The following is a 14,232-nucleotide window of genomic DNA, read 5'->3' on the forward strand; positions in this document are numbered from 1 at the left end:
CTCCAGTTCATAAATGAAGCTGTAGTCCCCATCCATCCCTCAGTACCCAATCCATATGTAATCTTGGGAGAAATCCTGCCCAGTGCCAAGTGGTTTACAGTCCTGGATCTCAAAGATGCATTCTTTTGCATAACACTGGCTAAAGAATCCCAGTATCTTTTTGCCTTCAAGTGGGAGACTCCAGGAGAAAAACACCAACAGATGACTTGGACAGTATTACCTCAGGGGTTCAGAGATAGCCTCCACCTGTTTGGGCAGGCTCTTCTTAGCCAGGATCTCCTAGATCTGGACCTAATGGGGAAATCCTACAATACATAGATGACCTACTAATCTCTGCAGATTAGGAAAATTCCCAACAACATCCAATTCAGGTTCTAAATTTTTTGGCAGAGAGGGGACATAAAGTCTCCTGTGCTAAAGCACAGATGGTTGAGACAAAGGTCACTTACCTGGGAGTTCAGATTACACACAGGTCCAGGAGGTTGTCCTCTGATTGGGTACAAGTAATCCTCCAGTTGCCCTCCCCCACAACTCAAAAACAACTGCAAGCTTTCCTGGTGCTAACTGGGTATTGTAGAATCTGGATACCCAACTATGGTCTAATTGCCCAGCCCTTATATGAAAGCTTGAAGGGACATGATTCAATTCTGCTGATGTGGGGAACTCCTCAAAAGAAGGCAGAGGCTACACTAAAACAAGCCTTAACTCAAGCACCTGCCTTGAGGTTGCCAGAAACATTCCAACTTTATGTCCAAAAAAAGGAAGGAACAGCCTTGGGAGTGTTAACTCAAAGGTTAGGACCTGAGCCTCTGCCTGTAGCTTACTTACCCAAGAGGCTTGACCCAACCATCCGAGGCTGTCCTCTCTGCTTTCAAAATCTTGCAGCTATTGCAATCCTGATAGAAGATGCTTTAAAACTCTATTTGGGGGAAAACTAGCTATTTTTACCAGCCATGAAGTGAAACAACTCCTAAATGGTAGAGGTCATTTATAGATGTCTGATCAAAGGATCCTCAGATATCAAGTAGTGCTGATGGAAAATCCAAGCCTGACTATATCCTCTTGTGAGTTTTTTAACCCAGCTACCCTCCTGCCTACCCCCGAGGGCTCTCCCCTTTCACTCTTGCCTAGAAACTTTGGACCACCAGATAAAATCCTGAGAGGGATTGTCAGAAGATCCTCTGACCAATCCTGAGGAAATCTGATACACTGATGGAAGCAGCTTTGTCTTGGATGGAAAAAGAAGAGCTGGCTATGCAGTAGTCTCCAATTTTGAGACCATAGAGGTGAAACCTTTACAGCCAGGTACTTCAGCCTAATTAGCTGACCTCACAGCCCTGACTTGAGCTTTAGAGCTGGGAAAAGGAAAAAGAGTAGCCATTTACACTGACTCCAAGTATGCCTTTCTGGTGCCACATGCACATACTGCTGTTTGGAAGCAAAAAGGCCACTTGACCACCCGAGGATCTCCAATCAAGTATAGTGATCAAATCCTTAGGCTCTTGGAGGCAGTTCATCTCCCTACTGAGGTTTCAGTCTCTCATTGTAAAGGACACCAAAAAGGTAGCATGGAAGTGGCACGAGGGAATCAAGCAGCCAATCAGGTAGCTAAGAAAGCAGCATTACAGAACAATGACCTAATAGGGGTTGCTACCTGTTTCACAGACTAATTTGCCAGAAACTCCTTAATATACTGAAGGTGAGACTCTTAAAGCCAAGAATGAGGGCTTTCAAGAGGATCATCTGGGGTGGTTCCAAAAGGAGGGACTCCTTTTTCTGCCTGGGAACCTCCAATGGAAATTGGTTAACTCCTTACATGCCACCACTCATTTAGGGGAGAAGGCCCTCCAAAGATTACTAGAAAGGTCCTTCAGAGAAACAGACCTCCAAACAATTATAAGGTCTCCTCTTGTCCCACTTGCCTATTAAACAACTCCCAAGGAGCTTGAAGATCCCAGTTCACCCAGCCTATCCAACAATGTGGGACCTACCCAGGAGAGGACTGGCAGATGGACTCCACCTAGATGCCAGTTTATCAAGGGTATGATTACCTATTAGTCATAATAGATACATTCACAGAATGGACTGAGGGCTTTCTCCAAACTGAGAAGGCTGAGGAGGTGGTTAAAAAAAACTGCTTCATGAAATCATTCCAAGATTTGGTCTGCCCAGGTCATTACAAAGTGACAATGGGACATAATTTACTTCTAAGGTCACCCAAGGGGTCTCTAAAGCATTGGGTATTACTTATTATCTCCATTGTGCCTCAGTCTTCAAAAAGAATTCTTAAAATCAGCAATAAAAAAGAACCCAGGAGACCTCCCTGGGATGGAAGGAGGCTTTACCAATAGCTCTCCTCTGTACCCATATTGCACCTAAGGAACAGGTTGGTCTTAGTCCTTATGAGATGTTATATGGGAGACATTTTGTTTATGTCAATGACCTCTTCCTACATCCAGAGGCTCAAACCCTCCAGTCTTACACCATGTCTTACACGAGTCTTATACCAGTCTTACACCATGGCCATTGGGCAATTCCAACAAGATATATGTGTGTGAGGTGTCAACCAGTACCCAAAAGATTCTAAAGAGCCACTACTAAATGCTCTGGGAACTCAAGTCCTAATTAATGTCTGAAAAGATGAGTCCCCAAAGGCTCAACTCCAGCCCACCTGGAAGGGCCCCTACCCTGTAATACTTTCTACCCCCACAGCATTCAAGGTACCAGGACACAACTCCTGGATTCACTACTCATGAGTCAAGCCGTGGAAGAAAACAGAAGAGGACACTCAATACACCTGTGAGCCCCTGGGAACTCTTTGATACCTATTCAGGACTACAAATGAGTGTCATTCTAATGAACACCCCCAAAATTAAGTTTCCGGGGATAAGATTTCTCAGGACAGCTCTAAAGAGCCAACACAGCTTGGCAGGGGTTGTACTCCAAAATAGGAGATAGATCTCCTGATCCCTGAATAAGGAGGGACTTGAGCCATCTTAAATGAGATGTGTTATTTCTGGGTAAATACCTCCAGCTAAGTTAAAGAAAGTCTCACAATCCCAAGAAAAACATTCACATCCTACAGGATCTCAAAAAATGAGCTGGAGAGTTGTCAGCGTAGCTGCAATATCTCTTTGGGAGATCTTTCTCCTGGCCAGTAGGAATTTGGAGTTGGCTAATGCCCCTACTAATCCCTGTTATCACCATAGGGATGCTATTTATGATTGCTCCATGTATTATCAATTGTCTAACCCATTTTGTCTCTGCCCTTGAGGCTTGAGACTAGCAAGGCTTGAGACTAGCAAGAGGGGGAGGTCCAATGCCCCTCGTCATCCCAGCTCAGCAGGAAGTAGCCAGAGAGACCTTGATGCCCCTATTCTTAAAGAACTGGGCCTCCCATCTCTTGAGGGGGGAATGTTAGGTAGTTAGAATAGGAAATAGGAGTCCATAATGGCAGTGGCTAAAAGATAAAGAAAGGAAAAAGCCCAGGAAAATAGAACAAAGGAAGGTCCAAGGATCGGAATGAGAACCTCAGGTAAAACAAAAGCCCTCCTGGCTAGCCTAATTTAGAGGGCAGGCTCAGGGGGAGTAAAAATATCACATAAAAAATGAGTCAAAATTGAGCTGCTGGCTTCTCTTCTTTTCATGTCTTTTGGGTTGGCCCGCCCTCACGCCCAAGGGATGTATTTTCCTTTGCTTTACAAATAAAACTGAGCCGTAACACCGATCCATCCATCGCTTCAAATTTTTGCTGTGGTGAGACAACCAAGGAAATTACAAACTCCCACCCCCACCCCCACAAGATATACTAAAAAATGCTAGAAAATCCACTGGCCAAATATTTGATATGTTTTGTTGCAGGAGCAGAGAAAACTTCACTTACCAAAGGGGTAAGGAAAGCAGTGGTGAGAGGGGCACAAAGCATTGTTGATAAGTTCATTGGTGGTACCCTCTGCAGGATAGGAGCAAGGATAGGAGATGATGTTGTAGAACTAAACTCCAATAATAATGGAGTTCAGATGGTGGTACCTTCACCATGAGAAGCAAAGTGAGTGCAATTATTACAATGAGAAGCAAGGTTAAAGTAGTAGCCAGGAGTGACCCCAATTAGGGAAAACTATGTGTTAAATAGCTTCAGTCATGTCTGACTCTTTGTGATCCTGTGGACTGTAGCCCACCAGGCTCCTCTCTCCATGGGCATCCCCAAGCAAGAATACTGGAGTTGGTTTCCATGCCCTCCTCCAGGGGACCTTTCCAACCCAGGGATCCAACCTGTATCTTTTACATCTCCTGCATTGGCAGGCAGGTTCTTTACCACAAATGCTATCTGGGAAGCCCATGGAGAACTATGCAGATAAAAATATACAGTCTTCCTAGAAGCATGATGGATAGGCAGCCAACGCACATTGCTTAATGACACGAAACTGAGGAAGAAGGGTTAGGAAGTTGACAGAAGCTGTTCAATTTAAAAAAAAAAAAAGCCACAATCCCTGTGCTGTTATCCAGATTTGAGCTAGTTTCCAGAGCCAAAACTCTCTGGCATCAAGAGAAACCAGATCCCTACGAGAACAGATCCTGAGAGAAGAAGTGCCTAGGACATTTATTTGTGTAACTATGAATTGGGGAAAGGATAATACTCAGTCATTTCAAGTTCTGTTAGATTTGGGGGTCTCAATTGATATTGATATCCAGATATCCCAAGTGCTACCATACCCTGATCATGACTTGTGTGCTAAATAGTGGAGTGGCCCAGGTTCAACTCATAATGGGTCTGCAGGATCCACAGTCCCATTTGGTAGACATTGCCTTGAACCATCCTGGTCCCTGTCAAAGCTACTCTTCTAGGAATTCACATGCAGAACATTTTTTATCAAATCTTACTTCCTAAGTTTGTTACCTAAGGGAGTTCTGTTCTACCCATTCTCTTGACTATTAGGTATTTATTTTGGGTCACTCATAGTGTTACCAAGTCCAAGCTTGCTCTGCTCACCTCACAAAGGTCAATGAATCAGAGGTAATGGGACAAGGAATACGACTTTATTCAGAGAGTCAGCTGACTGAGAAGCAAGGTTATATGCCTATAAATAACCATTTTATCGGGGTCTGGATGCCAGATTCATTTATAGATCAGAGATGGGGAGAGGTGAAGAAACAAAATAAAAAAGGCCATTAATCTTGCAAATATCTCCTAGAATGGTGAGCCTCAGGCAGGTGGGATGTGTTAATTTCTTTCTTCCTGCCACCTACAGGTGTGTAAGGGTTCTGAACAAAGGAACTTTAACAGTCAAGCAAAGGGGCAGGATTCTCAGAGGCAGGCCATTATGTATGATTATAATAACAAAAACAAGTCAAAGAAACAGTTTAAATATAGAGTCAGAATTGGCTTTTCCCTGCCCTCTCAAGTGGTTCGGTGGTAAAGAATCCACCTGCAATGTAGGAGATGCTGGTTCAATTCCTGGGTCAGGACGATCCCCTGGAGGAGGAAATGATAATCCACTCCACGGCTTCCCTAGTGGCTCAGACAATAAAGAATTTGCCTGCAATGCCAGAGACCTGGGTTTGGTCCCTGGGTCAGGATCTCCTGTAGAAGGGAATGGCTACCCACTCCAGCATTCTTGCCTGGAGAATTCCATGGACAGAGGAGCCTGGTGGGCTACAGTCTAAGAGGTCACAAAGAGTCAGGCACAACTGAGTGACTTCCAGTTTCTGCAACAATAGGATCCAAGAGTGCTCCATGTTTACTTTTCCTCCATACTCCTATAGAAGCCTGATTCCTTTGGAAAACCTCAGTCCTAGTTTATCCTGATTTAGTGTTCACGATAGTCATCAGTTGGTTCCAGGGCATATATGTACTTGGTCAATGTACACTGTTCTACACTGATTTGACAGGACCCCTGTGGGCATGGGGAATTGCTGCCAGAGCCAAGAAAGAGCTGATTTCAAAATTACTACCATCCACTGAGGGGTCTATCTGCCACTGCTTTGGAGAAACCATACCCTGGTGCCTCATCAACCATGCTTATTTCCCTGATCTCCAGGGTCACAACACTTTCACACACACCACATATATGCACACACACACACATGCACCCACACACACATGCACCACAAAAGAATAAAGGCATTTTGTGCAAATGCTGACAATTGCTCTAATTTTCACCTTGTTTGAAGTCAATGATGAGACAAGCCCCCGAAAGCTCACATTTAATTTCACCTTCACTGAGAAAGTTTGCACAGATTAAGGAAGGAAAGTGAAATATGCATGTATTCTGAGTCACTTCAGTCATATCCAACTCTTTTTGACCCTATGGACTGCCTGCCGGACTCCTCTGTCCATGGGATTCTCCAGGTAAGAATACTGGAGTGGGTTTCCATGCCCTCCTCCAGGAAATCTTCCCAAGCCAGGGATAGAACTCGAATCCCTTGTCACCTGCATTGGTAGGTGGGTTCTTTACTACTAGCACCTCCTGGGAAGCCCAAAGAGATATATAAATATATTTAAACCTAGACAGGCATTAAGCTCTAAGTCTAATCATAGTCTTTTTGAGAGTAGACTAACTTCCTATGTGAATATTAGCATTTACGAACATATTTGAGAGCAGAAGAAAAGGATGATAAAAAGGGTAGTCTGGAATCCCAGAAAAGACTCTTGGACTGAAGCAGAATATACTACACTTGTATTCTGTCCTAACAAAGAGTGAATGTCTCAAAAAAATGAAAGCAACCTTCACAAGCAGAGTGCTTAGATGTCTTGTCTCACTGCTTCCATAATTGCTCTATCCCAGAGAACTTTATGAACCACTGGCTAACTGTCTTCTAAAAAGACTTCCTCTGTTGTCTAATTCATAACATTCGAGTTCCCAGGGTGCCTTTACACAGGAGTCTTCCTTATGGTTAATTCCTTGAGGAGTTAATTTTGCTTAATTCTAACATCACACAAAGACAGCTGTGCCCTGTAAATAAGTTGTTTTAAAGCATCTTCTTAAATGAAGGGATTCTCTGTGGGACCTTACTGTCACTAATTGCTTCCCACTTGTAATCATCTTTGAAGGAAACATCTGCCCTTACCCTCAGGGTGAGTGCTTGGTTTGGTTTTCTCTGGTCTCTCACAGCACTCATTTCCCTCCTATTTATTTAGTATTATGGTGGTTTCATGATACCTTTTCCCCTGCCTGGGGTAAAACTCATATAATTTAATCAGTAACTGTCAGTGTTGGTTCACTTCCTAGATTTCTATTTGTCTTGCTGGTGTTGGTTGTAATCATTTGTAAGCATTTTGCTTACATTGATTTTTTTCATTATTTTAAATAGAAATTTCAAGTGAATAGCAACCAAGTCATAGTCTGTCCCCTTGTTATTTTAAAATCTGAGAAAAATAAACTTGCTACATCTGTGTAACTTTGTTAGCCATAGCAGCCAAATGATGGGATATTGAAAATTAACTTTGTGTGTAATTGTTATAGAATAGTTAATATGGAAATAAACCAGAGTTCTCTAATTCACATTTTACCGGTAGTTAACCAAACCAAATTAAAAGGGGGTAAGATTTATAATCACTGATATTGATAGTTTAAGTTCATTAGAGACCAATGAATTTTAAAGCTAATTCAAATAGCATATTTTATGTATACCAAACCCATTTCTTGAAAGGCATTAAGGGAAAAAAAACCAAAAAGCATTTTTTTTTAATTTATGCTAATTTTATTTTTTATTTTATTTTATTTTTTAACTTTACAATATTGTATTGGTTTTGCCATATATCAAAATGAATCTGCCACAGGTATACATGTGTTCCCCATCCTGAACTCTCCTCCCGCCTCCCTCCCCATACCATCCCTCTGGGTCGTCCGAGTGCACCAGCCCCAAGCATCCAGTATCATGCATCGAACCTGGACTGGCGACTCATTTCATATATGATATTATACGTATTTCAATGCCATTCTCCCAAATCATCCCACCCTCTCCCTCTCCCACAGAGTCCAAAAGACTGTTCTATACATCAGTGTCTCTTTTGCTGTCTCGTACACAGGGTTATTGTTACCATCTTTCTAAATTCCATATATATGCGTTAGTATACTGTATTGGTGTTTTTCTTTCTGGCTTACTTCATTCTGTATAATCGGCTCCAGTTTCATCCACCTCATTAGAACTCATTCAAATGTATTCTTTTTAATGGCTGAGTAATACTCCATTGTGTATATGTACCACAGCTTTCTTATCCATTCATCTGCTGATGGGCATCTAGGTTGCTTCCATGTCCTGGCTATTATAAACAGTGCTGCGATGAACATTGGAGTGTACGTGTCTCTTTCCCTTCTGGTTTCCTCAGTGTGTATGCCCAGCAGTGGGATTGCTGGATCATAAGGCAGTTCTATTTCCAGTTTTTTAAGGAATCTCCACACTGTTCTCAAAAAACAAAAAGCATTTTAAAAGAGACATATGACTTAATCTTCAAAATTAAGTCATTTGTCTTGACCATTTAAACCTTCTTTTAAGCAATGCTGCTTAACAACAACAACAACAACACCTCATATTTGTGTGTGGATGATTTCCTACCTTAAAAACTAAAATAGAGCTACCAAAAGATCCAGCGATCCTACTCCTGGGCATATAACTAGAGAAAACCATAATTTGAAAATATACATGCACCCCAGTATTCACAGCAGCACTACTTAAAATAGCCAAGACATGAAAGCAACCTAAGTGTACATCTTCAGATGAATGGATAAAGAAGATGTTGTATACACACACACACACACACACACACACACATATAATGGAATATTACTTGGCCCTAAAGAAGAATGAAATAATGCCATTTGTAGCAAAAAGGATAGGCCTGGAGATTATCATGCTAAGTGAAGTAAGTTAGAGAAAAACAAATATCATATGACATCACTTATATCATGATGAACAAAATGATACAAATGAACCTATTTATAAAACAGAAATGAACTCACAGACTTAGAAAACAAGCTTATGGTTACCAAAGGGGAAAGGTAGGGGTAGGGATAAACTGGGAATTTGGAATTGATATATACAGTCTATATTTAAAATCTGAGAGAAATGGGCTTCCGTGGTGGCTCAGATGGTAAAGAACCCACAGGCAATACGGGAGACCTGGGTTTGAGCATTGGGTTGGGAAGATCCCCTGGAAGAGGGCATGGCAACCCACTCCAATATTCTTGCCTGGAGAATCCCCATAGGCAGAGGAGCCTGGCAGGCCACAGTCCATAGGGTCTCAAAGAGTCGGACATGACTGCTGAGCAACTAAGCACACACATATTTAAAATAGATAATAATAAGGACCTACGGTACAGCACGCAGAAGTCTGCTCAGTATTCTGTAATAACCTAAATGGGAAAAGAATTTTAAAAAGAATAGATATATGTATATGTATAACTGAATCACTTTGCTGTATAACTGAAACTAACATACCATCGTAAATCAACTATAGTCCAATAAAAAATAAAAATTTTAAAAATATACTCAGATGTACAGAGTTGAATTAATCATAACCTTTATTATCACCAGTGGTCTATGTGTGGCACCCCTTGGTACACATGTATGAATGCATTTCTAATAATAATAGGTCTTTGTATCCCAAAGTCCATCACGAGAACTAGAATTTTAACATAAACTTACATCTTCCTGTGATTCTCCTTCATCCTGTATGCTTCAACTTTCACTCAAAGTAACTATCATCCTGAATCCTGTGTGTATCATTCCCTTGCTTTTCTGAAAATAAATTTATATTTTATAAATATTCCTAAATCTATATTTATTACTCATTTTGTTGTTCTTTAATTTTACAAGTATATTACATTGTGTACAATGTTCTAGAACTTTCTTTTGTACTAAATATTATATTGTATACTATACAAACATCCACCCATGTTATTGGTTGTAGATGCAACCTTGCACTTTATACTTCATAACTTTTTAAAACTTTTATTTTTTACTTTATTTTCTTATAATTTTCTGGATAAAATAAACAGATAGTATATATCAGCTGCACACATTTACATAGGATTGACACTGTTAATATTAAATTCAAATGAGGCCAGTCCAAAAAGACAGTTAATATTATACTTCCACTCTGAGTGGAAAGAACAAGACATGAGTCTTTAAGAAAGCAGTTTTGCTTCAAAACTAGAAATTAATGAACCTAGGGTTTTACAAGTATTTGAAAATAGGAGATTAAGGTTTTTTTAAAAGGTACCTGAAGGATTATATCAGCAACAGTGTATTTTAGCTTTCTCTTAAACTTTCGATTAAAACCGTAACCAAAACTTTTAAACATCGTGGAACTTTTAAACATCACCAAAACTTTTGCCTTCATGAATTGAGGGCAAAAGTGAGATGTAAATGCCAACCAAGCTAAGCGTCTTGCTGTGTCTGTTCTAGGTTGGTATGAACCCCTGGTGCAAGTCCTCAGTGTGGGTGGTGAGAGGATCTCTGTTATGTAAACAGTATGTGGTCAGCTTTTCAAATGGCACCTGGGAGTTTGAATAATGTCACTTTCCTATATCATGCTCCCCAGGTGGCTCAGAGGTAAAGAGTCCGCCTGCCAAGCAGGAGAATGGGTTCAATCCCTGGGTTGGGAAGATCCTCTGGAGGAAGAAATGGCAACCCACTCCAGTATGCTTGCCTGGAAAATCCCATGGACAGAGGAGTCTTGCAGGCAACAGTCCGTGGGGTCCCAAACAATCAGACATGACTTAGTGACTAGACAGCAGCGGCAGCCTATACCCACACCTTTGATAACACCCTTCCACAGTGATGCTGGGCTTGACCGTGTGACATGCTTCGGCCAATGGGAAATACAACGCTTGACTCAAACAGTTACTTGAAAAAAGTACGTGCATATTTCCTTTTCCTTTCTCAGAACTCTGTTTCTGCCCTGAAAACATGCCTGACGGAGGAATGCAAGAGACACATGAGGAGTCATCCCAGCCAAGTCTCTCCCAGATCAACCAGCTCCAGCCAACCTAGTATCTAATTTCAGACCTATGAGTCTGAAATAGGTAGGCTTGCCTACCAGGCATCAGACAAGCCCAGCCCAGATCATCAGAGCCCATCTGCCTACTTCCAACCTAGTGAGAAAAATTAAATGGTTACTGTTGTTGTTTATAATTTCTAACCAACATGCTCTCAAAGTTGTCTTCTTATTGATAGGTTCACCAATATGCAGTTGCTAGGCAATGGTCTCTCTCCCAACCTCCACCTCTGCTTCTTGGACAAGTGTTCCAGGATAGTTTTACAAACCTCCAGGCTGACATCTTCTTCACTTATTTTTCTCATCAACAGTCTTCTGTCTAGTTTTTTTATTTTTTCACTACTTCTTAATCCTTCTATTCCTATCTCCTCATCAATTAATTTTCCTCCTTGCTTTCTTAATAGATCTTGACGGCACCTCATAACCAGACACAAGTGATTACCAAAAAGGTGGTTTGTCTTTCCTTGAAAGCAAAGAGAGAGGCTTAATTTTCAAATGTTCTCGAAAGAGAAGATAGCACTGCGGTGTTGTGATGGGAGTAATAGAATTGGGAAGAAAACTGAGGCTCTTTGAATGCTAATGCACCAAAAAGAGTAAGAAAAACAAAAAGGATAACCAATTCTATCCTGCTATACAAGTAGGATGTATAGAGGTATGTGTAATCATGCTAATGGGGCTTCTCACAAGGCACAGTGGCAAAGAATCCACCTGCCAATACAGGAGATGAAGGAGACACGGGTTCAATCCCTGGGTCGGGAAGATCCCCTGGAGTAGGAAATGGCAACCCCACTCTGGCAATCTTGCCTGGAGAATCCCATGGACAGAGGAGCCTGGTGGATTGCAGTCCATGGGGTTGCAAAGTGTCGGGCATGACTGAGCACACGATCATGATAACAATAATGACTCATATTTTAAAAGATCCATCCCCCTGGGAAGTTTCATCTATTCATCTACTAATGCTCAGGTACTTCATATGTATCACAACCATTTTGTCAGCCACGTTAACTACCTGGAATCTACCCACTCTTCCTACTCCTACTCACTCACTGATGTCATTGCCTGTGAAGTTATTTGAGGCTGCCTTAACTTTGAAACTATAGAGAGCATAGAAAGAATTCTGGTGATTCTGCCAAGACTATTAGCACTTGATTCTCTTGATATTATTTGACCTTGGAGTGCTATACTTGAGCAGGCGTGGGGAGCAGAATATTCTTCCTACTCCTGTTTCATACTCAGCCTGGGTGCTGCCAGCAAAGTGCTCCTCATCTCAAGGTTAAGATTTTGCTTGAAGTCTATCTTTCCATAAGTCTTAGAAATGAGCCTATGACCCCATGTTAAGAGACTAATGTTTCAACAGATACCTTGCTGCCTTCTGCATCTCCATTTTATTCCACTTTCCTCTTATTTGGCTGTCAACCTGTTCCATGCTAATCAATTTATGCAAACATATCTTCAGACCACCCAAGATATTAGCTCATTACATTTTCCTGTGTTTGCACGAGTCTCAGTGGTAGATGCAACTTGGGCTCAAAGTGGGATGGAAATCACCCCTCCTCCTTATATTGCCCTGGGAGAGCTTTAATGTACTGTACTGTAGACATTACATTCATACTACTCTTTCATCTTCATTCCCTCACCAAATGATCAGATCATCATAGAAATGGATTTTTCTGAGCTGTTTCCAATATCTCATTAAACTTCTTAGTCATCATCCCTCTGGGCCTAAACTGTGAAGAAAGGAACTCAAATAACCTCCCACATCTCTGCTCCCCAACAAACCTACCACACCTGCATAGTGTCTGGCACATGGAAGGCACTTCATATCTACTTGATGAATGAAGGGAGGTGAAAACACCTCCCTGCTCATCCACAACTTCAGATTCAAGGAACATGACAGCCATAGAAGTGGAAAGAAGGAAAAACAACAACAAAAAGGCAATTATGATTAGTTCAAGTTGCATGGTGCCCAAACACTGAATGAAAGAGAAGAGGTGATAGTTGTTCCATGCATCAGGAAGTTTTGGTTGAAATTCTCCAGAATAAATATTAAGTTGAGTTGTGAAGTAAAGATAGAATGCAATGCCTTTCTTTCAAATAATCCTCAATATTTGAACAAATATGTTGATATGTTTATCCACATCTGCCTTACCTTACACCATGACCAAGAAATTAGGAATTTTACTTGATTTCTAAAATATAGTATTTGGAAACTAACTTTTGTTGTTGTTAATCAAGATTAAATTTATTTTTCCAATGACCAAAATGAAATCAATGATATTTGTAGGAACCAGAGTACAGTTGACTCTCAAACAATGCTGGGTTTAGGAGTGCCAACCCTCTATCCAGTCAAAAAATCTGCCTGTAACTTACAGTCACCTTCAATATGCTACATACTTCCATATTCTTTTGATTGAGCCAACTAAGTGTCACATGGTACTGTAGTATTTACTATAGAAATATAGTATAAGAAGTATAAGAAGACCTGGGCAGTTCAAACCCACCTTGCTCAAGGGTCAACTGTACTCATTTTTAACGGCCAGATCTCCCAATAGGTGGTGCTATAGTGCTTTTAGAATGGGACAACAGTCATGGAGCTGTTGAAGCTTAAACTAGAGTTGTCTTGCTCTGATATTTGTTTGGTACATTGGTTCTCAGCTTTCATTGTGCATCAGAATTATTTATGTTTTTTAAAATTGCAATTACTTCGGGATGTGCCACGAAATGGATATATATATATTTTAAGTACTCCAGGGATTCTATTTTATAACCAAGATTAATAACCACTGACCTGGTAGAGAAGACACATTCAGAGGTAAGACTATAAAGAAGCAGTAATATCATAAAATAAAAGTATTTTATAACAAGCATTTGTGAATTTACGCATTTAATACAATAACATGAACTATGAACTGCAAACACAATGTTTCTCATTTATAAAAACTTGGTTCTTTGCCTAATTTTTGGAAAATCAAAAATTTTGTTTTTTGAAACAGCCTCTATCTCAAGCCTAAAATGGGTTGAACTTTTAAGGGGAGCAGTATATTAGACAATATGTTAGTGTAGTCCTTTGTCTTTCAGTGTTTCTTGTTTTTTTCCAAGAAATTGAAATTTGCCAGAAGCAGCAAATGAATATAATGATTTCTGAAAATTCTTCCCAGTTGCCCAATAACTTCTCATTTGCCCACTTCTCATTTTCTGCAGCAGCTAAAAGACAGATCACTACCAAACAGAGA

This window comes from Bos mutus, chromosome 6 (assembly GCF_027580195.1).
Source record: "Bos mutus isolate GX-2022 chromosome 6, NWIPB_WYAK_1.1, whole genome shotgun sequence".
Classification (NCBI taxonomy): Eukaryota; Metazoa; Chordata; class Mammalia; order Artiodactyla; family Bovidae; genus Bos; species Bos mutus.